The sequence below is a fragment of the Talpa europaea genome, assembly GCF_964194135.1.
Source record: "Talpa europaea genome assembly, chromosome: 8".
NCBI classification, from domain to species: domain Eukaryota; kingdom Metazoa; phylum Chordata; class Mammalia; order Eulipotyphla; family Talpidae; genus Talpa; species Talpa europaea.
In genome coordinates, this window is record NC_140075.1 from 25,925,235 (window position 1) to 25,948,195 (window position 22,961).

The window sequence follows — 22,961 nt, forward strand, 5'->3', positions numbered from 1 at the left end:
CTAGTTATTTTAATATGTGCCATTCTCACTGGTGTAAGATGGTATCTCATTGTAGTTTTGATTTGCATTTCCCTGCTGACAAGTGATGTTGAACATTCTTTCATATGCCTGTTGGCCATTTGCATTTCCTCTCTGGAGAAGAGCTCTTCTGCCCATTTTTTGACTGGATTATTTTCTTTGTTTTCGTTGAGTCTCATCAGCTCTTTATAGAATGTTGTGATCAGTCCTTTATCATTAGTGTTGTGTGCAAAAAATTTCTCCCAATCGGTTGGGTGTCTCTTTGTTTTGGTTACTGTCTCTTTTGCTGTGCAGAAGCTCTTTAATATGATGTAATCCCAGCTGTTTATCTTTTCCTTCACTGTCACTGCTTTGGGTAATGTGTGTTTAAAGATGTTACTGAGGTGTATGTCATGTAGTGTTTTGCCTATATTTCCTTCTATATATTTCATGGTTTCAGGTCTTATGTCTAGTTCTTCAATCCATTTTGACTTGGTTTTTGTGCATGGTGTGAGCTAGTAGTCAAGCTTCATTCTTTTGCATGTAGCAACCCAGTTTAGACAAAATCTTTTATCCCAGCTCTGCCACTTGCTGATTTGGTGACCAGAAGCAAGTCAGGTATGCTAACCCTCAGATTCCTCATCTAAAACTAGTGATAAAAAGTACCTCAAACAGATTGCATAAAGTTGCCAAAGATTAAAAACAATAGAAAAGTATCTGACAGACAACAATGGTAGACATTATTCCTTTCTCTCATGTAATAACTACCAGTATTGCATTTGCTTTTCCTGGGAACACCCCCTCTTGAACTTCACAATGGGAAAGGATTGACCCATCTCCTCATCTCTTATACTTTATTTTATGGTTTTCATGTGAGTCAATTCATTCTGGCCACACTCATTCCTCTAAAGGTGACACATTCTTTAGTTCCAGTATTTTCTAATTGGACTTCCTCTACTTTGATTTCCACTTCTATTTGGACTAGATAATTTATAGGATCCCTGTGCCTTTGCAAGCAGCTACTATAGAAAGCAGCCTATGTGTTCTTGTCCAGGAGAAAATACCACTTTAATGAAAACAGATGGGCATTTATTAATATGTATATTTGAGACTTGATTATTAAAGTTTCGAGCTGGAGATTGGTTCCTTAGACATTCGTGTTGCAGCATGTTTTAATCACAGAAAGGCCCATGACATGCAAAGAAAAAGGTGGCAGAGTTTCCCATATGAATCTAGAAACCCAGACCTCTGGTTGCAGGTGAATCACAGGACAGGACAAGATGTTTTACAGGCATCCAGAATGTGTGTGCACAAATTCACCCCTATGTCAAGGCATGAAAAGTAATTTGGGTCCAGCCTTCACTGAAGGAAACTAAGAAGAGCAGCACACATTTTTTTTATTGTTGTTAATTAATAAAGCTTGGAGGGGTCTTTATAAACTAAAAATTATTGAACTAAGATTTGAGAAAAGATCAAAAGCCGGAGAGATGAATGTGGTATTTAGTGTTGCTTCCTACCTGTGGATTCTGGAAGAGATGGTTGAGAGGCTGGGCTAAATTTTGGCAGCTTTATTGTACTAACGGGACAGAGTAGGGACCAGGACCCCTGATGCTTAAATCTGCTAAAATCCCCTTGTTGTGGGTTAAGGCTGTAGTTCTCAAGCACCAAGGGATATTTGGCAATACCAGTAGACAATTTTTATTAAACTAGCAAGATGTACTGGCATCTGGATGGGGTTTGAAATTAGATCCAGTCTTATATCTCAGCTCTTCCAATTTCCTACTGATGGAGGCTAAGAGTAGAAAATTTGGAAAAGAAGCATCACGACACCAGAAACTGACTCACACAAGGCCGAAAGCGGAAGTTGGGGGTAGAAGTGATTGCCATAGTCGGTAAAGTAGGTATAGAAAAGTCCAAATCACAGCCTGGAAGAAGGGATATGAAGATTGAGAACCATTGTTAAAAAATCACCCTTCTTTTCAAATCCACCTAGTCAAATCAATTAAAGAAATTCCTTAAAGCACCAAAACTGATAGCAAGTGTCAAGCTGCTGTAAATTTCGAACCCCAGACCAGAGCAGGGGATATGGAGATTGGGAACCATTAGCGAATCTCAGGTCCTTTCAAATCCTACCCAGTTAATCAAGTTAAAAAAGTTAGCTCCACAAAGGAATGAGACCCTCCCAGAAGGAAAGACTGTATCAGTGCAATTTCTGCACCGGCAAGAAGCAGCAGCTCTCCTGTGGGCCTGGGACTATGCAGGTGTTTCTCTTCACTGACCTTCTCCCTTCGCAAAGGAAGCAGAGGCAGCTCTTCTGCCCGCCTGTGACCATGCAGACCTCTTTTTTTAATCAAACCTGCCCCTTTTCAGGGGCAGCTCTTTCTGCCCGCTTGTGTCTGTGCAAGCATCCTTTGCTTCCCTTCCCTGTTTATAATAAACCTGCCCTTTTGCATATAATTAAACATCTCTGCCTCCTGGGAAACTTCTGGGGAAACTCTCCTCCTGCATGCTGAAAGGGGAACTCTGATAAAACTCTTCTCAAGGGGAACCCAAGGACCCCTCTCTGAACCCAGCACCTCTCCAAATCGACACCCATACTACTGAACATCCTGTCCGGCACAGGCATCCTGCACAATAAAGAGCCCTCCAGCTTGCAGTGTCATAGTGCAGAGGTAAGGTGATACCAGATTGTGAGTGTTCTCAGGTGCCTGGAACAGCAACCAAAATCCTCTGGAAGAATATATCCTAGATCTGTAGAAACAAACCAATTTTTGAAATTTAATGTCACAATCAAAAATAAACAAGAATACATGGATACAACAATCATGAACAAGAGGTACAACGTTCAATAAAAGCAATAGATGCAGACCTACCAGATATTGGAACTATCAGCTTATCATGTTCAAAGATCAAAAAAGAAAGATTGGGGCCTCCCCTGGTGGCGCAGCGGTTGAGCACTGGGCTGCGAGGCTGCCCACAGCCTCTGCAGCGCCGGTTCGTTCCCCGGCCGCCAGCGAGGGTCCCACAAAAAAAAAAAAAAGAAAGAAAGAAAGAAAGAAAAGAAAGATTGGAAATTTTGGCAGAGAACTGAAAGCCACAAAAATTATAAGGATTCTGAAATTGTGAAAGTGAAAGAACAGAAAAATATAATAAAAATATATCATTCGTAGGTGATAAAAATGTAGATGCAAAAATTAGATTACAACTGACTTATCAAATGAAACCAGAAAATGCGGTAGATACCAACATGCTTTCTTCAGTGTTCAGATAGCACACAAATGAGAAATTGTTATAGCGATATTAATATTTAAAGGATACTTTAAGGCAAAAAGCGTTATAGATTATAAGGGGCACTTCACATTGATAAAAGTCTTTATTTACCAGGAAAATAAAGCAATTTTAAACAGCACCTAACAACTTTTTAAGCACATTCAAAAACATTTTCAAAATTAGACATGTAGGGGTGAACATAACATTTATACATACATGTTCGTTTATAATGATGCATACCTGAGGTCTATATGATGTGATAGTCCAATATTACTTCAATAAATTTGAAGTTTTGATTTTCAAATATTAACCATGAATTGGGTCACAAGACAAGTTTCACAAATCTAAAAGAATTGACTCTATTAAATATGGTCTGTGAAAAAATATAATTAAGCTGGAAATAAATAATATTTAAAACAAGAAAATTTCTGTATTTATGGAGTGTAAGATATATACCAAATACCAGTGGGTAAAAAGAAATCGAAATTGAAAAGAAAAAATATTTTGACCTGAATAATAATATTTCAGGTAAAAAAAATATAATGAAATCAACTTTTAGAAAGAAAGTTGTAATCTTAAATGCATAAATGTAAAAGAAGGGTGAATATTATTTAGCTAATATTCATCTCAAGAAATTAGAAAAATAATGATGAATAAATCTTTTTAAAAGTAGGAGGAGGGGCCTCCCTGGTGGCACAGGCAGTTGATCTCAGCGCTGTGAAGCTGTCTGCAGTCTCTGCAGTGCCAGTTCGATCCCTGCTGGCCTAGGAGCAACCCACATGGCGAGGCAGACCTCTCCTGTCTTGCCCGCTGCTCCCCTCAGCAGTGTATTTCAGTGGATCTGCCTGTTCTGCTCCCCACTCTGTCTCTGGTGAATCCTCTCACTCTCCCGTGCATCTGGCCTGTACCCCAGATCTTGTATAAATAAAATAAAATCTTTAAAAAAAAATAAAAATAAAAGTAGGAGGAAGAAAAAGGTAAAATAGAGAGGAATAGCAAAACCAAAATTTGATTCTTTGCAAACTCTAAAAACTTTTTAAACCTGAGAAGACTGAAGCAAATCAGAGAGTGAGAAAAATAAGCAATATCAGGATTGAAAAAATGGACATGGAGCACCACACTAGACCCTATAAAAGAGGAAAAGATAGGAGGATTTTAAAACTTTATACATTATTTTAAAATTTAGATGAAGTGGAAAATTATTTTTAAATATCCAATTAACCAAAACTAAAAAAGAAGAAATAGAGTATCTGAATATCCTTAAAATTATTAAAGAAATTGAACATAATTAAAACTCTAAACTCAATGCCTTAACTAGCAAAATGTACCGACCACTTAAGAAAAAGATAGCACCAATTTCACACACTCTTCCAGACAATAAAAAAGGAAGATCAAACCAACTTTATGCTGAGATCTAATAAAGGACTTATAGTAAAGGAAAATACAGGTGATTCCAGTCATAACCTTTGAGCTAAAAGTCCTAAACAAAATATTGGCAACATGGATCCAACTAATATATAAAATATATATATATATATATATATATATATATATATATATATATATATAATACAACATGACTAAACTGGCTTTAGTATTCCAGGTATGTGGTGGTGGTTTAATATTGGAAAATTAAGCAATTTAATCTACCACCTTAACAAAATAAAGGGTGAAAATAATCATCTCAATACCCCCCAAAATATGATAAAATGTGTCATAAACTCATAATGAAAAATTACTCTTACCAAACTAGAATACAATAACACTTCCTAAATTGGATATGTATCTAAAAAAAATAAAAACCTAGGCAAGCATGATACTTCATGGCAAAATATTAAAAGCTTTCCCTATAAGATTGAGAACAAGATGAGGATGCTATTATCATCATTCCGATCATGAGTACATGGGAAAAATGTCCAAGGCAGCAGTAATATAAGGAAATGGTGAAGGTGTAACAATTGTAGAAATTAGAAAGGAAAAAATAAAACGTAGAGATAATAAGTACATATATAATACAAAATAATCTGAGGCAAATTACTAATATTAATATGCATATAAAAGAGTTGCTTTTGAATACAAGGGACGTAAACAGAAGGGGATATCCAAATGACCTGTACAATCTTGCAAAGATAATCTCATTACTGATCAAGGAAGTCAAAATTAAAATGACTGCAATTCAATATAGGAGATATCACTGCAACTGAATATAGCTATAGAATGGTTGATATTAAAAAGAGAGACAATCTCCAATCTTGGTGAGGATGTGGAACAGGGAAACTCTCATGCTATTGGAGAGAATGTCAGTTGAGACAACCGCTTTACAACAGCTGTTAGCATTATCTACGAAAGCTAAGCAAACATACACTTTATGGCCAAGGCACTTCACTCTTCAGTAACTTCACAAGTAGAATCAAAAGAAAAATAAAAAAATGAAATTGTGATGTATATTCAAATATTAGAATGTGAGACAGTAATGAAACTGAATACAGCTAATTGAATAACAGCTACAGAACATGGGTGAATCTTACAAACAAGATGACAGAAACCGTCCACACAAAATACTACACCGTATGATTTCCTGTATATTAGATTCAAAGCCAAGTAAAACAAATGTTTACATGCACACAGCAAGGTGATAAAGCTACAGAGAAGAGGAACCGTGTAGGAAGAGTCAAGTGAGGATCGTGGTCATTTGGGGGTGGGGGCATGAGTGGGTAGGAACATGACTAGATACGTAATTGAAGACCCAGTTCAAAATGGAAAAACCAGGTCTCTTGCTTATAAATCATTAGGAATTTCAAAACACCAAAGGTAGAACATAAAGCCACATGTTGAGCCCTGCAGCACAGGATGGTGCCGTGAAGGCAGCCCCCGGTACACACACACCAAAGGCCTCCATGGTTCCTGCAAGGTTACAGAGGCCTTAGCTTTCTGGCAGTTTAATAAACTTTGCTATGTATTTTCTCTGTGTATATATGATAAAGCAAGATAAAGAAAAGAATCTTTAAAAAGAGCAAAACAAAACACACATACCACAATTTCATTCCAATCTAGGAATGCTTGGAGGCTAATATAGGTCACACTATTTGGTTAAAATAATAATTTTATTTTTTTAAAGATCTATTTATTTATGCATACAAGAGCTGGAGTGCAGACCAGAGGTGCGGGGACTGGGGGAGTATTAGAGGATTCACCAGAAGCAGAGTGGGGAACAGAACAGGTGGATCCACTGAAATACACTGCTGAGGGGAGCAGTGGGCGAGACAGGAGAGGTCTGCTGCGCCATGTGGGTCAGCTCCCTGGCTGGGGATTGAACTCATGCTATAGTGGCTGTGGGTAGCTTCACAGTGCTGAGACTCACCCCTTGTGCCACAAAGGAGGCCCAAAAATAAATGATTTTAAAAGCACTAACTTAGGCATCAGGAGACTGGGTTCTTGCCACAAACCTATGACTTTAGGCAAGTCACTGGACCTTTTAAAATCTTGATTTCTCAATCCGCCCAGAAGGGCATTGAGAATCCGATGACATCACATAGCAACACTTTAGAAAGAACAAGCTGATATACACTGCAAGACAGCAGCACTGAAATATTCTTTATACTTTAGATTTCATGTTTAAATGTCTCCGTGCTGTATGCATCAAATGATTTTAAGTGGTGTCACCCAGCTACTTTCTTCGTGTTTTGTTTTGGGCTTGACCGAAGGATAGCGGTTGAATTTCTGTGCTCCTTTGCAATTTCACGAGCATTTGAATTCCAGCATTGGGAAGGCCATCCTGAAGTATGATTTGCATTCCCTAGCAATGCTCTCTGCCATGTGCAGGATCCAAGAATCAGCACCTTCTTCCCTGCCCATGGCATCGGCTCACCTGCAAATCAGGCCTTATCAATGAGAGCACCTCACTCCATTTGTCAGCTCTATAGCCTGAGGGGAACCTCTGTGTCTGAACGACAACTTGGTGCTCTTTTCAGAAACTGAGTACAACTTGAGGTTCTGATTCTTTGGGGTAAAATCCCACAGTCCCCATGTGATTCTTTCTCAGACCATGTAAAATCCTTTGCTCTAGTGACCATCTCTTTGGCATTCGACACATTGGAAGTCTTCGTTCCGATAGGATGGATTCTACATTTGAGAGGAAAAAATGACAGTGTAGAGAAGAGATCGGTGGGCCCCCAGTCTGACAGGACGCCAGGAAGCGATCTCTTTAAGAGGCCTCTATTTAAAAGGTCAGCCATGTCAGCTGCATCAGCAGAGCCTCGACAGCTCGTGATTCTGTCTCCACGTGTATCTCCAGGGCTAGAATCCTACAGTTGTTGACATTACAGATTGTTTTTTAAGCACCTTTGCTATCATGGCCTTGAGGACAGAGACTGGGTCTTAGGTGTTTTTCACATTTCTTCAAAACATCTAGTATTTTAGGCTTTGTGGCCACCGAGAAAATATATCAGTGGGACCTGATTATTCAATGACGAGGGCCTTTTGCTTTTGCTCCCAACTTCGCTCCCCTCCTGACGATCCTTTAGGTTTCTGAAGTGCTCCTCGTGGGAACCATCTCCATCAGACTTAAAAGCTTCAGCTGTGTCCATCGCTCATATTTCATAACCATAAAGTAGACAATCGTACTTTACAGCCTAATACCTGATATCCATGGAACTGATAGAAAAGGGACTGGAAAACCCGATAGATGAGCTGCCACCAGGGGAGCCTGGGTCCTCGGCTCCTGCGCCCCAAGGGTGAGCTGCAGCCAGATCAGTGAGTGCTGTTTACTCTTTCTTACCTCACTGAGGGCTTGTCTGACCTGTCATTTCTCCACTGAGAAGTTCTTAGGGAATTTTGGGGAGACAAGAGCAGGATTTCTCTGCAATCACTGTATCTGTTTGCAAAACCTTTTTACAGGCAAAACTCCCTTTGGTTGCCATGCCTCACCGCGGGAAGGTGCACCTGATTCAGTGGCCAGAGGCTTGGAGAAAAGGGCCCCAATCTCACCTTCCTCTCACTCAGACTAGTAATGATGCTTCAGGAACGCCTTCCTCCCTGTAGTTCGGCTTCCTCTCAGGCTCAAATAAGATCCTGCCTAGCAAAAGATCTTTTAACATAATAAAATGCTAGGTCAGTCTGAGTTTGCCCGATATTCCAGAAGAGAAAACAAGGCTGAAGGGAAGCCATGACTCACTCGAGGTCATGTAACTACCATGTGTGTTGAGACTTGAACCTCCTTTTGCTGTTGTTCTGGTGTCCTGCGCAGGCTGAGTTCTGGGGCAATTGTCTATGGTTTGATTCACCTACAGGCAGGATGGAGCCGAATGTTTTCACCCATTTGATTGCATGCCCAGTTAAGTCTCCTTCAACAGCAATTGAAGGAGTTTCCCCAATGCCACTTAACTCCTCTCACAGGGTGAGGAGGGATTCAGGTATTTGTATCTGCCATCAATAAGTCTAATGAAATCAAGCACTTGACCTCAGCTGATCACCCGACACAGGCAGCGTCGACAAGGACAGGAATAGGGGAGAGCAAAGCAGGGAGAGGGCACAGTGGACTACAGTGGAGGACTCTGGGTGCCTTGGCGGTGGGGGTGGTGTGCTGACATACACCTGAAGGGTGTTATCCTATACTTCTAAATCCTAAATGGTATTGTAAACCAACATGACCTCAATCTAAAACAAATAAATATTTTTTAAAAGGGCAGGAATAAAACTTTAACAGGGTTGAAGGTAATGGATGGAGAAGGAAGACATTCTAATTTAAGTTCCTTCATTTAAACTGAATTCTTCTGCTTTAAGAGAGCTGTTCTGCGAGGAACTTTTTCCACTTTGGAGCAAAGGATTGGAAAAGAAAAAGTTCCTGCCCCCAAGTTAGTCAGCTTTGTTTCTTTGCAGAGAAATATGCACAAGTCTCTACCCAGCACTTCTCATAAGCTACTGGCATTTTTTTGGCTTCCATTGAACCACCCCAGTTGCCTATATATAGCCCTGTCTTGTGTAAAGAATTTAAAAAGCATTAGAATGCAGAAATCAAAGAGACAATAAATTTAAAACCAATCTTATTGTCTGCAGCCTAAAGTGTTATTCAGATCAAAGGGGAGGGGACATCTGGCTTCTGGCTTGCTACAAAAGGCAGATCACATTACCTACCAATCGCTAGATTCATCCGCTCTCTCCATTTCGGGCTATAGAGAATATGGCTTTTTGAGCTCCCAGGGAAGCATATTGGGTGAATCAGTCAAGCCTCCAACTTTTGAAACAAAACACGCTCCACAGGATCGTATGAAAATGTACTGATGGCTCACGACGCGGTGACCGTCAGTCCTGTGTGAGGCCTGCAAGAACGAGGGCCCGGCTGGGCTGTGTCGTCCTCACGTGGCCCAGTCTACTGACCCGGTCGTCTCTCCTCCCATCCCTCAAATTAGAATTTTCTGGTGTATAAAGCTAACTTCATAACTGAGGATGCACATCCATGTTAGATTATTTGAATCTCTTTTGCCCAAATCACTGGTTGGCATCAAATCACAGAAATTTAGATGAAAACATTCTAGTTATAAAGTACTGACTTGTCTGACCATAAATATCCCATAACAACAGTTTTAAAAGAAAGGTCAACTGTACTCTACCTAGAAGTTAACTTTAGTATCTCTACAAATTTTAGACATGATTCAGGGCTAAATGACATCTCAGATGGCTCTGGTAGCACAGATGAGGGAATGACGGCCATGGAAATGCCTTTCATAATATGCAAAGCTAGCAAGTCTTCAGTCAGTACGTGGCTCTGATTTAATTTGTCCCCATGAGCAAAGAACACAAATGCACGTGATTTTTTTTTTTTTTTTTCAGATTGGTTCACAATGGAAGAATCAAAGAAGTAAACACTTCCCAGTTCTTCAGTGCCCCAGGACAAACATTTTCCCCTCATCAGTTCCTCATCCCAAGAGGTCCTGAGAGAAAAGCAATCACAATCCAAGTTCTACATTTTAGGACTTCCATATAAAGCTCCAGCAGCTTTCTTCCACAGAGATGTTTCACTTTCTCTCCAATGTAACAGACAAAGTTTCTGCTGAAGGACCCTGGCAAATTTCTTGATATTGCTCAGTCCCACTGTATTTTTCCTTTCACTACAATTTTCTTCTACTTATTTTGCTTCTTTCCCTCATTAAGGGCCTTCTGAAAACTTAAAGGCCAAAATCTTCTGTCTTCACTTATTGTCTAAGTCTTCTCTTTTTCCCACCTCTACTCATCTACCTCAATCTTTCAGGTGAAAGGTTCTGTGCGAGCCAAAAGTTTTCTTAAAAAATGACCAAGAGATTTGTCATGATCCTAGACCGATAACCTTCACTAAGAGACATGACTCATTTCGACAATCTTATTTACTTTTTGAATAAGGATGCCATTTTTTGCTGATGAAAGATGGTCATTCACAAATACAAAGAATCTTGGGTGAGAAGTAAGAATGACTGGGGAAATTTTGATTTTTCTGCTTGACAGGGTCTCAGAACAGAAGAATTTGGGGGTCTTCAGTTTCTGAAAAGTTGGAATTAATATTTTGCCATCTGATATTTCATCAGTATTATTAGTTCTTTCCATTTTAAGAAAAGGGATCTGTTTCATTTGATTCATAAGAAAACATCAGAGGGGAGATTTGGTGTGAGTTCGACATTCGTATGTGATAATAGGTCTATCAGGAGAGAAAGTAAAGAGTTGAAATGTTTAATAAAATACTTAGGGAGAGCCCAGCAGGGGAGAAACTAACTCTTCCAGACTTGGGAACCACTGGAGAGGCAAATTTTCCATGTTGAGAATCAGGGCAAGAAACCAAATAAGCTAATCTTAAACACCAACTTCTAGTCTTCTCCCTTTGTTTCTTTAGAAATTCAGCCTCTTTCTGGAGTTCAGTGCCATATCCCATAAACTCTTCTTTGGATGTCTTCCTGCTCTTACAGAAAAAAAAAAAAAAAAAAAAAGCCTGAGGCTGAGGCTGTATATATATCCTACTAGTAAAAGAAAAAATTCTTAATTAGGGTGTTGATCACATAAAATAGCATATTGCTTAAAAAGAATCAGGAATGCCCCCCAAATCTCTGTTTTTTATGATATGTCTATGTATTTATTGCAGATACAATTACAAAAATATTGTCGTCCCCCATTAGGGAGCCTAGGTTTTATTTTGATGGACATAAAATTTTTCTCATATTTCTAAAAGTGGGCCTTTTTTTCCACCCTGCTCTCTCCCATGCCTCCAGAAAGCACATCAATAAAACCAAATTTTGGCAGAAGGGAAAAAATGAAGAGCAGAAATGAATGTCTAATAATTGAAAGCACCATGGACCCCATTATGGTTTATGGCCTTATTCTAGGGGTCGGATGAGCACACTGTAAAGAATGTGGCACTAAATTTATTAGCATGGTTATCATCTTTCAGACAAGACATAAAGCTGAGGAGACCCACTTCTTCCATCATCTGCCATCACTATAGATCCCATGGCACCTTCTATAAGAAGAGTCGAGTTATCCTGGCCCAGCTCCAGATCCAACTATCTGATGACTTACATTTCCTTTGTAGTATGCCTGGGAGACATTATAGGGTCTTCCTCTTTGAAACACAGTCACTACCATCAGCTCCGCCAAAATGGGCTTCTGCAAAGGGATGTGGGAAAAACTTCTCACATCCCACCATGTGGATCAAGTGAACAGAATGAGCAGTGTGGCCTGAAGTAGGAAACTGAGCTAGGTCATCAAAGTCTTTCTAGTTTGTTCCTAAATAGTTTCCTGACCTGCCCAACACAACTGCTCATTTATATATAAATGACCTGTGAATCGGCCAGTCCAAGACTATACACTTTCCAGTTTTTTCTGAACTCCCTGCACTATATCCTCCCCCTCAAATAAAAAGAAAAATGAGTTTCTTTTTCTTTGACATGTCCTTATCACCTTTTGACTTAATACTGAAACACTTCCCTAGAGGATTCATAAGAAAGCAAATAACTCACGCAACATAGTACAAATCATTTTATCTCTCTGATTTCTCCTTGTTTTCCTCCAAAATAAGGATCATTTTAATGTCTGTCCTGCCTTTCTTTCCAAATTAACAAGAAACAAATAAATGAGGTGGGCCAAAGGGTATGATTTTTATTTTAAAGCCCTCTACAGCATCAAGTTGTTATCAGGTAATGATGGGTAGAAAATTTTGTTGCACTCAAGTAAGTGAATACATGAAGAAAAAAAAAAGTGAATTTTTCTTTTCTTTTCCTTGTGAAACTGTACTGACATGAAAGTAAAGAATTTAAAAGGTACAAATATGTAAGTACAACAAATAAGAAAAAAGAAACAATAATTAATAATTGACTGATTTTAATAAAGTTTTTAGGAGATGGAAGCATGCAGGGGAGTGAAATTGGACAACACAATGGAAGAAGCTTCAACCTGAGTTAAAAATCCGAAGTGAGGGCCCTCCTGGCGGTGCAAGGGGTTAAGACGCAACCTATGAAGCAGTCCGCAGCCTCCGCAGTGTGAGTTCGATACCCAGCCAGGGAGCTACCCTCATGGCACAGCAGACCTCTCCTGACTTGCCCGCTGTTCCTCTCCGCAGTGTATTTCAGTCAATCTGTCTGTTCTGTTCCCCACTCTGTCTCTGGAGAATCCTCTCACCCCCACACACCTGGGGCCTGTACCTTAGTTTTTGTATGCATAAACATTTTTGTAAAAAAAAAATCCTAAGTGAAGCAGACAGACAAAATGCAGCAGAAGATTAATGTCACCATCAGATGCCAGGTTGAACACAAGATTAAGTCAAAGACTGTATACACAAAACTGAACACTCATGTCCCTTCACCCAACCAGTGAAGTCAGATGAAGCAAGTTGAAGATGGCAGCAAGGTATTTAACACCTGTCTTGTCATGAGGCGGGGCTTCCCCCTTACTTGAATCTAGACAAAATCTGTAACTGCTTTGACCATTTGAATATGATGAAAGTGACACAGTATGGATTTCAGACCCAGCTTTAAGGGTCTTCATTTTCTTCCAACACTTTCTCTTGGAACTTAACCACGCTGCTCTCAGAAGCTTAAGACACACGAAGAGACCACTTGAAGTTAAACTTCCCACAGTCACCATGGTGGTCATGTGAGTGAGTGGTTGGAAGCACCTGTCCCAGTCGAGTCTTCAGAAACTTCCAGCCCCAAGAATGATCTGACAGCAGCAACAGCAGCAACCTCTGCCCCAAGTAAGTATGACTCATCCAGCCAACATAGGTTCATGAGAAAGAAGAATTTAAAAAAATGAAGCCACTGTAGTTTTGAAGTAGTTTTTCATACAATACATAACTGGAACGCCAGGTTACACCAGGCAACCACAACCTCCCCTGTCCTAACTTGTTTAGGTTTGTTCTTTCAGGGAATTAAACTCAGAGGCACCAAATTCAGGACAACCAGGCCAACTAAAGACAGGCATGAGGCATGTCGCTAAAAGGAAGAGGATTAAATGAAATTCTTCTAACTGAACAAGAACTTACCTTTTTCTGCTACCCTCACAGAAAACTATCCAAAACACAAAGAAACATAGTGGATTCTTCTTTTGGGAAACTGAGGGGTTCCAAAGAAAAAAATCATTAAATAGTCATATTTGGAAGTTTCCCCCAATGAAAAAAATCACCTCATCACCAGATTACCTTGCAGTGAGGGATACCAAGTCAATAATCCTCTCACAGATCTCCCCATCAGCCTATTAAATTGTCATTCTTAAATATGACACCCCACTAAGGATCACCAATATCTTAAAATAAGAGAGAAGGAGGTGGGGGGGAGAGCAAATGAGCTAGTATTAAGCAGAGATAATAGAACAGGAAAACTTGTCAAAGAATATTTACTATCCCCATGAAACAAGAACCAGCTATTATTTTTTTTAATTTAAATTTTATTTTTATATTCCCCATACAATTACAACCCCCTTATTTTGACCCCGATCCCTCCTTTCCCCGTCCCCCATCCCCCGTAGAGTGTCTCTTGTTCATAGTTGTTTGTTGATTTTGATATTTTCTTTCTTATAGTTATTCTTTTTCCTGAATGAAGCCTGACCACTATCTCACACCATGCTCAAAAACCAACTCAAAATGGATTAAAGAACCAGACATAAGACCTGAAACCATAAAATACATAGAAGGAAATATAGGCGAAACACTACATGACATGCCCCTCAAAGACATCTTTACAGACACATCACCCAAAGCAGTGATAGTGAAGGCAAAGATCAACAGCTGGGACTACATCAAATTAAAGAGCTTCTGCACGGCTATTATTTTAAAAAAGAGAATAGGAAGAAGCAGCTAAAGAGAGCCTTTAAAAATAACCAACACGATAGTCCAAATTCAAAATTCATAAGAAAATATATGATTTTTCTATGCTACCTGAGTCTACATCAATGTCCATCAAAATAATGAGAAAACCAACAGCAAAGCACATCACTGTGAATTTTTAAAACACAGGAGAAGAAAACCCTGGTGGCTGCCAGGGGCAAACTTGAATTCCACAGAACTTCCTCACAGCATGGCAGAACATATGACACAGTTGGGGAATGACTTAAACTTTCTGAGGGCTTTATGATTCTATGTTCAGCTATTCTATAAATCAAGGGAGAGGGAAGCAAAGCCCTTTAAGATGCACAAGGACTCAAATACAGATCTCTCAAATAAAGAACAACTGGCAACATGCTGAAGCTGGAAAATAAAGTAACCTGAAAGGGAGGTCTTCCCATGAAGAAAATGGAACTGATATCTTCTCTGAACACAAAAGTCAGTATTAGACATATTAATATATTAATGAAGTCGTAACAAGTAAGGATAAGAATATATTTTTTTAACTAAATGAATGAAAAAAAAATCCAGTAACTCCAGAATCCAATAGTTGAACAAGAAAAGAGATTTAAACTAAGCAGTAGGGGCCTCCCTGGTGGTGCAAGGGGTTAAGCACAGCACTCTGAAGCTGTCCGCAGCCTCTGCAGCACAAGTTCGATCCCCAGCTGGCCAGGGAGCTACCCACATGGTGCAGCAAACCTCTTCTGACTCTCCCACTGCTTCCCTCAGTAGTGTACCTCAGTCGATCTGCCTGTTCTGTTCCCTACTCTGTCTCTGGTGAATCCTCTCAACCCTCTGTACCTCTGGCCTGTACCCCCAGCTCTTGTATGCACAAATAAATAAATCTTTAAAAAAAATAAACTCAGCAGTAAATAATAATAGTCCTAATAAGTGAGTTCTGATTATTGATGCCATCAGATTTGTAATATAACTGTCATTGGTAGTATGGAGCAAGCAAAGTGGAGAATGAATAAGTTAAGTATTCTTTGCCAATACACCATGTTGACAGAAAATATGTAAATTAAAACAAGAGAAATGGATGTGAATGCTAAGGAAAAGAAGAAATGAAAATGGGCAACTGTGAGAAATGAGACCAAGAAGCAAATGAGTGCTGTTTCACAAGATAAGCCTTTCAAAACCTCTTTTCCTCCCATTTCATGATTTACTTTGTGTGGTATCTTTTCCATTTGGCGCCCCTTCCAGTGCCTTACTAGACGGCCTCCTGTACTAGAGAACAGACAGTTAAACACTTGCCGTTCCCGGCCGCCCTTGAAATGAATGTTTATATTTCGCACCAAGTTGCAGTTAGCAGATACACCAGCTAGACTGACAAGAAGCAACCAACTTGAGTCAGCGATCAGTCACAGGAGCTCTTGAAACTTCTGTCAAGCATGGGAAGGGAGCCCAGCTTCTTGGGCATTTAGGCTGTCTCTAGTGACATGAGTAATGAACAGTGGACAAACCAGTGGTGTTTTTCTACAATAGCCCCCTATGGCGTTGGGCCTTTGCCATGGCTAGGTCATTTCTGGGTCTTATATTTATTTATAGCCTCCAAACAAAACGATTTGCTCCCCTGAGATTTTGTGAGCTACCTGCCTATTAACTTTTAAAACACCTCTTTGTAATTAAGCTAATTGGAGTGAATTCTGTTGTTTATAGTCAAGAACACTCATTCATATATTTCATGAAAATAAGATTTTTGAAAATTTGTGAAAATGGCTCTAGTACACTAGTTATAAGTGTAATTCAAAGAACAATTTCTTTTGGAACTGGGATGAGGCTCCCCACATGCAGGCAGAGCTTTGTATGGGTCGATTATCCCATCACAGCCAAACGAGGGGGAAGCTGGAATTTCTTATCAGTTTGGCCAGATGTGTTGAGCAGAAGGGGAACAGGGAAGCATGAGGTTAAAAGATGTTGGTTGTTAAGCAAAAAATAGAATCAGACTCCTTGTAACACTAGGAATTTGTCCATTTCATCTAACTTATCTAATTTGTTGACATATGGTTGTTCATGGTATTCCCTTGTCATCATTTTTATTTCTGTAAGGTTGGTAGTAATGCTCTCTCTCTCTCTCTCTCTCAATCCCTCCTTCTCTCTCTCTCTTTCCCCAACCCCTCATTCTACATAAATATTTGTCAGTTTTCTTCTGTCTGCTAAAATCTACTGTTCTGCCCCTCTAGTAAATTTTTCATTTCAATTATTATACTTTTGAGCTTCACAATTTCTATCTTGTTCTTTTTCATAATTTCAGTCTCTTTATTGGTATTCATGATTTGGTGAACTTTCACTTTCCTATCTGCCTTAAGTTCCATGAAATGGTTTCTTGAACATTTGAAGCAATAGATTTTAAGTCTTTGTCAAATCAGTCCAATGTCTGAGCTTCCTTGGATCATTTTCTTTGTTTGCATTATTTTTTTCCCTTTGTATAGACCAGGCTTTCTTGATCCTTTGCATGTCTTATAATTTTTTGCTGAGAACGGGGCATTTTCAGTATTATAATGTGGCAGTGTTTGAAATAATTCCCCCCCACCCACCCCAGGATTTGTTGCTGCTGCTATTTATTATTGTTTGTTTCTTTGTTTAGTAACTTTTCTGAACTAATTATATAAAGTCTGTATTTTTTGTGTGTGTGGCCACTGAAGTCTTTACTTGGTTAGCTTAGAGTCAGCTAATAGCTGAAAAGTGATTTCCTTAAACATTTGGAATCAATGAGTCTACCAGTCTTTGCTGTTGGGCTCTGTGTGAATTTTGGGACACTCTTTCAACACTCAGTCAGGCATTTGACAGCTCTGCCTTAACCTTCACTTCCTGCTTGTGCAGCACCTCAAGGTCAGCCTGAGGTAAGAGCTTCAGGCCTCAGATTCATCCTAACCTTGGCACAGCCCTGGCCATACACACAGCCCTAGACATGCATTTGGTTTTCTTGAATCTCCATAACATATTTGAAGTTTTTCAAAGCCTTAAAGAAAGCTCATATCCCAGCTTTTCCTTTTAAGATTTTTGTTTATCATCTTATTTGCCCCAACCATTCTCCACTAGTCAATTCTGCCCCAAAGACAATCAGTTGCCTCTAGTTGTTTTCAGCAAGTGTTTCACAGTGGGTAGTTTCCAGTCAGGCCAAATAAAGATATCCTTGCCAATAGAGCCTCCAGGGCCTGACAAGTCAGCTAATGATAATTCTCCAGGAATCTGACTTTGAAGGATCTTCAATTCCATTGTACCTCCTCCAGTGGTTGCCAGATTGCTTGGTATTTTCCTACTGTTGGTTGGTTAGACTTTGAAGAAGTTGGAGAGGGAAGATAAAACAGGACAAGTTACAATATCACGATGCTCAGTGTTCTTACAGAGATTCAGCCTTTTTGTTGAATAAATGCTCCCCAGACTACTGCAAGCCCTTGGTTAATTTCCAGAGTTCTAGAGAGTTGACTCTGACTATTGCCAGTTTTTCACTGGTTTTATAGAGAAGGGGATTTTCAGAGTTCCTCACTCTATATTTTTGCTGACATTCCATCAAATACTTTTCTTTTTTTTTTAAAGATTTATTTTATTTTATTTTTATTTATTTTTTTATTTATTTATACAAGCACTGGGTACAGTCAGAAGCGCGGGAGGGCGAGAGAATTCACCAGAGCCAGAGCAGGGAGCAGAGCAGGCAGAAGGACCGAAGTACACTGCTGAGGGGAGCAGCGGGCGGCAGGAGGGGTCTGCGCGCCATGTGGGACCCTCCTCCGGTGGCCGGGGAGTAGCCGGGGATCGAACCGGCGCTGCAGAGGCTGCGGGCAGCTTCGCAGCCCAGCGCTCAACTGCTGCGCCACCGGGGAGGCCCCAAATACTTTTCATTTTTAATGGAAAATGAAAATGTACCTTGATAGCTTTCTGGATCAAGTCTTACTACCCTTTCAAGAGCTTTTCAGATGTTACCTCCTGAGTATGACTTTTCTGAGGACAGTGTCTCCATGGTTCTTATGCCATTGTTGCCCTCCAAGTCCATGGAGGCCATAACAAAAAGAGAGGGGGCAAAGAATATTTGGCTGAACGCCTCAGAGTTAAGGCTCCTGATGACGGCAACTCCAACCTCAGGGTATTCTTAATCACATGATCTGAATAATCAAGAGTTGGATATGTCTTTAGATACTGTGCTCTGTCCTTCAAAGGACAAACTGATATTAATTGAAAATCTCACAGTTGTGTATAGCGTTTCATGCACAAGTGCTGGAGTAAAACCCTGTGTTCACTAGCCCCTGGTAAAGACAATAACAGTACAAATGTTGCATGATTAGATGTAATTAGATTAGATGTGAAACAATATAAAATCTTTAGCACAGTGTCTGGCACAAGCACTTCATATATAGCTTCTGATATTTTCATTATCCTGTCAGAGAACCAATATCTAGGAAAAGACCTGTTTCGTGTGTCTGAGTAGGATGGGACTTCAGATATCCACTAGTTCAGTTGTATACCCAGCGCAATGACTCTCTTGACCTCACATACGCATCAAATAATATCTGATGTATGTTTTAATATGTCCAAAGACACAGAGTTCACCATCTCAAAGGCAGCTCAGGCATTACTGAATCACTCTCACCATTTAAAAGTTCTCCCTTCTGAGACAGACAAATGCCAGATGATTTCATTCCTATTCATATGTGGAATATAAAGAAACGAAGCAAAGGAAGAGATAAAAACAAACCCTTGAAAAATGATTGCAGAACTGAGGCAGTCAGAGCAGAAGGATTGGGGTGAGCGGGGTCCAGTGGGCAGTGGTGGAAGATTGTTAGTGCTGGGCATGGTGTGGTAACATACATCTGAAGAGGTGTGAGCTTATACCCCTAAAACATATACAGTGTTGTAAACCCACATTACCTCAAGAGAAATAAAAAAAAGAAAAGAAAGTTTTTCTCCCTACTGAACCAATCTCAATCTCCCATTTTTCCCCGGGGCTGGCTCACATAAAGCTGTTATATTTTCTGTGTGACTGTGACAACCATTCCAACTGTCTGAAGGCACAAGCATAACCCTCCTTAGCTCTTTTTTCAATTGCAAAGGGGCTTTCTCACTGTCACAACCTGAGGCTGAAATCAAGAAGGATCTGGAAGGTCAGATGGAATAAATCCCCTTTGTGATCATAAGTGATCTAACCATCTCTTTTATACCTCCCTTTCCATGACAAATGAACCCATCTCAATGCCCCCTGTGCCCACTACCTCTCTCTCTCTCTCTCTCTCTCTCTCTCTCTCTCTCTCTCACACACACACACACACACACACACACACACACACACACAAAAACAGAGAAGAAATTCGATTTATTGTTTGCTCTTTGGGAAAGATTATATAGAACATTATTGGGGTGAAATTCTAGTTACAGATTCACAAAACGTTGCTTTAAACCAAATTAGCTTTTATGAGACTCAAATTCCCTCAACCTTATACACAGCAAAGTACCTCAATCAAAGCCTATATAATTCTCTGTTATTTTTAAATGATTAGAGCTGACATAATACATAATGCAGTTGATATTAAATATCTTGAGAATGACAAATCAGTAGAACTACTCTCACTCTTAAGCATTAACTGGTTCTTTATAAATGGTCTAGACATACACTTTTTTTTTATTTGAGATTCTCTCCTTAAAAGGACTTGTGAACGATCTGCTATTTGTTTACATACACACATCAGAAGTCTTCCAAAATAACATTTAAAATCTGTCTTAATATTGCCTCAGAAATATTAACCTTTAAGGAACAGTCCATTCAAATAATAAAAGCTCAGGCCTCGACTCTGTAACGCATACTCAGACTTGTCAAGAGTTCAGTGTTTTCCCTCTGACCTGATAAAAGCCTCCAATACCATGCACGGTGTGTTTTTGTTCAACTCAGAGGAAGGCATATAAAGGAGAAAAAAAAAAAGGTTTGAAATCACAGTGACCAAAGGATTTGAATTAATAATTACATTAAATAACCATAACTTTTTGTTTAACTATTCACATTCCACACAGTGGAAATTATCCTTTCCTCCGGATTTTTCGCTTACATTTTTAACTTTGAAGAACTACAATAACAAAAAACAACTTACGGACTTAAGGAATGTGTGTTTTTCTTTTAATGCCAAGCACAAAGCGTACATCGTGGAACTCATATTTAGTGGTTGGCATTATTTTCATAGGAAAGATCGAGATCACAAATGTCTTGTCATTAAAAAAAAAAAACCTACTATAGTAATGAACAGAAACCTATCATGACATCATCGGTGACTCCAATACAATATGGAAGAGATATGGCACTTTCAGTAACTCTTGGGGACACACCACACTTGTGCTACTCTTCATAAAGGCCCAGAAAGAGAAGCAGGCGTTTCCCTCTTTGGCTCGTGCTGTACTTTTTTAGGGCAGTTATGCTGCTGATTATCTCAGTGAAGTTAATTTTGAGGAAATTCTCTTTACTTAAGCCAAATCCGACTTACATGCAAGACTGTGGTACAAGCTACTAAGATTACTGCTGCCAACTTAAGTCATCTCTTTTTAACAAAATTGCATGCTTGTGGCAGAGTTAAAACAACAAGAGAAATTCAGTGTCTGCTAGTTCTGAATGTCATTTTTCCTCTCTAGTGTGGTTTTACATTTTCAGCTCCTTCCCCTTTCTTTTCCTCTCCCCCACCCTCAAAATTTTGGCTTAGCCTTCGTGTGCTTAATTAGATCCATTCTGTGCTTTATTGTTGAAGGATGTGGATGATAGAAAGATTTGGAGCTGGGGCATACACTGTACACAAAATGCACAGACGATGTGTTTGCTCAAATTCACCTCGTGTAGAATCATCAGTAGTGAGTTTTAAAATTAGACCCTACGTTTTGGGTGCTCAAGATAACTTCTGCCTCCAAGTATGGTTCCTGTTTAGTTGTTACATGGGAGAGCACTGGACCAAAACAAAAATAAAATAAAAGCAGACTCTTGATGGTGCTTTGAACACTGGGGCCTTTTGATGGGCAACTGAAACGCAAGTCTGTGGTGTTTGTTTCCCATATTACTTGGCTGGTGGGGCAAAAAGAGTCTGGGAATGGGGTTTAAATCTAAAGCTTCAGGTCTGAAGGAAAACAGGTTAGCCAAATGCGAAACACAGTAAGGTTCACCCACCCTACATTTTGGCCATTAGATAAACCCTCAGTAGGCATCGTGATTAACCAGAGTTTAATCAGGGGACAGTGCCTACTAGGGATTGGATGGTTACTACCTACACGAACCCTCCTGGCAATAGCCAGCTATCGAACACACCCAAATGCTCAGATTTATTAACTGCAATTTCCCATTTGACCCTCAGAGGGCCAAGGAAGAACAGGAGGTCACATCCTTTACATTACATGCCCAGGTAACAAGCTACTCCTCAGTGGGGCAATCCCCTTTAATTCCTGCCTCTTCTCTCCAGCTCAGTTTCCTCACAGTGGCTAAAATGAAAAGACTCAAAACATACTTCCAGCTAAATTGGAGCAGGCCCTGAACGCTCTCCTACGAGGCTGGGTCTTGATGGCTGGGTCTTGATGGGTCTTGATGGCAGGCCCTGAACGCTCTCCTATGAGGCTGGGTCTCCTACGCAGCAGAGGCAGAGTCTTTACAGCACAGACGTGTGACTGTCAGAAGCATGACATAGAAATAATGAACTGGGGAAGAGCTGATTATAACCAAGCAAAAGGAAGATCATGGGGCCTTCTGCCTAGGCCGTTTTTATTCCGTGGCCATCCCTGCGTGTAGTTAGAGAACTTACATCTATCATCCTACCTGAGGGGCAAAGCAGGAGGGGCTGCTCAGGTTTAGCTCACTTGTTCTGAAAGTAGGAACCATTGGCATTTTAGGGTTGAAATTTGGATTTGGGTTGGTTCCAGCAGATCACAATGACAACCAAAGTTAAGGACTTTTGGACAGTCTCTTTCTCTTCTGTTCACTTGAGTTCTGGTAAATACTAGGATAAAACCTTTTGCCATAGCACAAGTCTCACTGTATTTGGGGATCTGGGGGGTTCTCCTCTCAAGACGCTATTCTCTCTACTGAGTTTTGCTGGGCTCACTGGTCAACCTCTCCCTTCTCGCATCTTCCTTCCCTCCTGCCCTTCCTGTGCCAACCTCCCCCTGGTAAAGGGTCTTGCCAAATGGGAAACATTCATATCTGTGCTCAAATGAGTTCATTTAGAAACTTTGGCAGAAAGGGGAGCAGACCAAAATAGTCACTGAGAACTGAAGAAGGGACAGTCTGTGGAAGGGAGGAGGGAGGGGAGAAGCAGGCACAGGTCGAAATACCTTTGCCAAGTCTAGGCCACTGAAGAGCCTCCTGCCCTCCCAGTGGCCTCTTCCATTAACATTCACTCTGAAG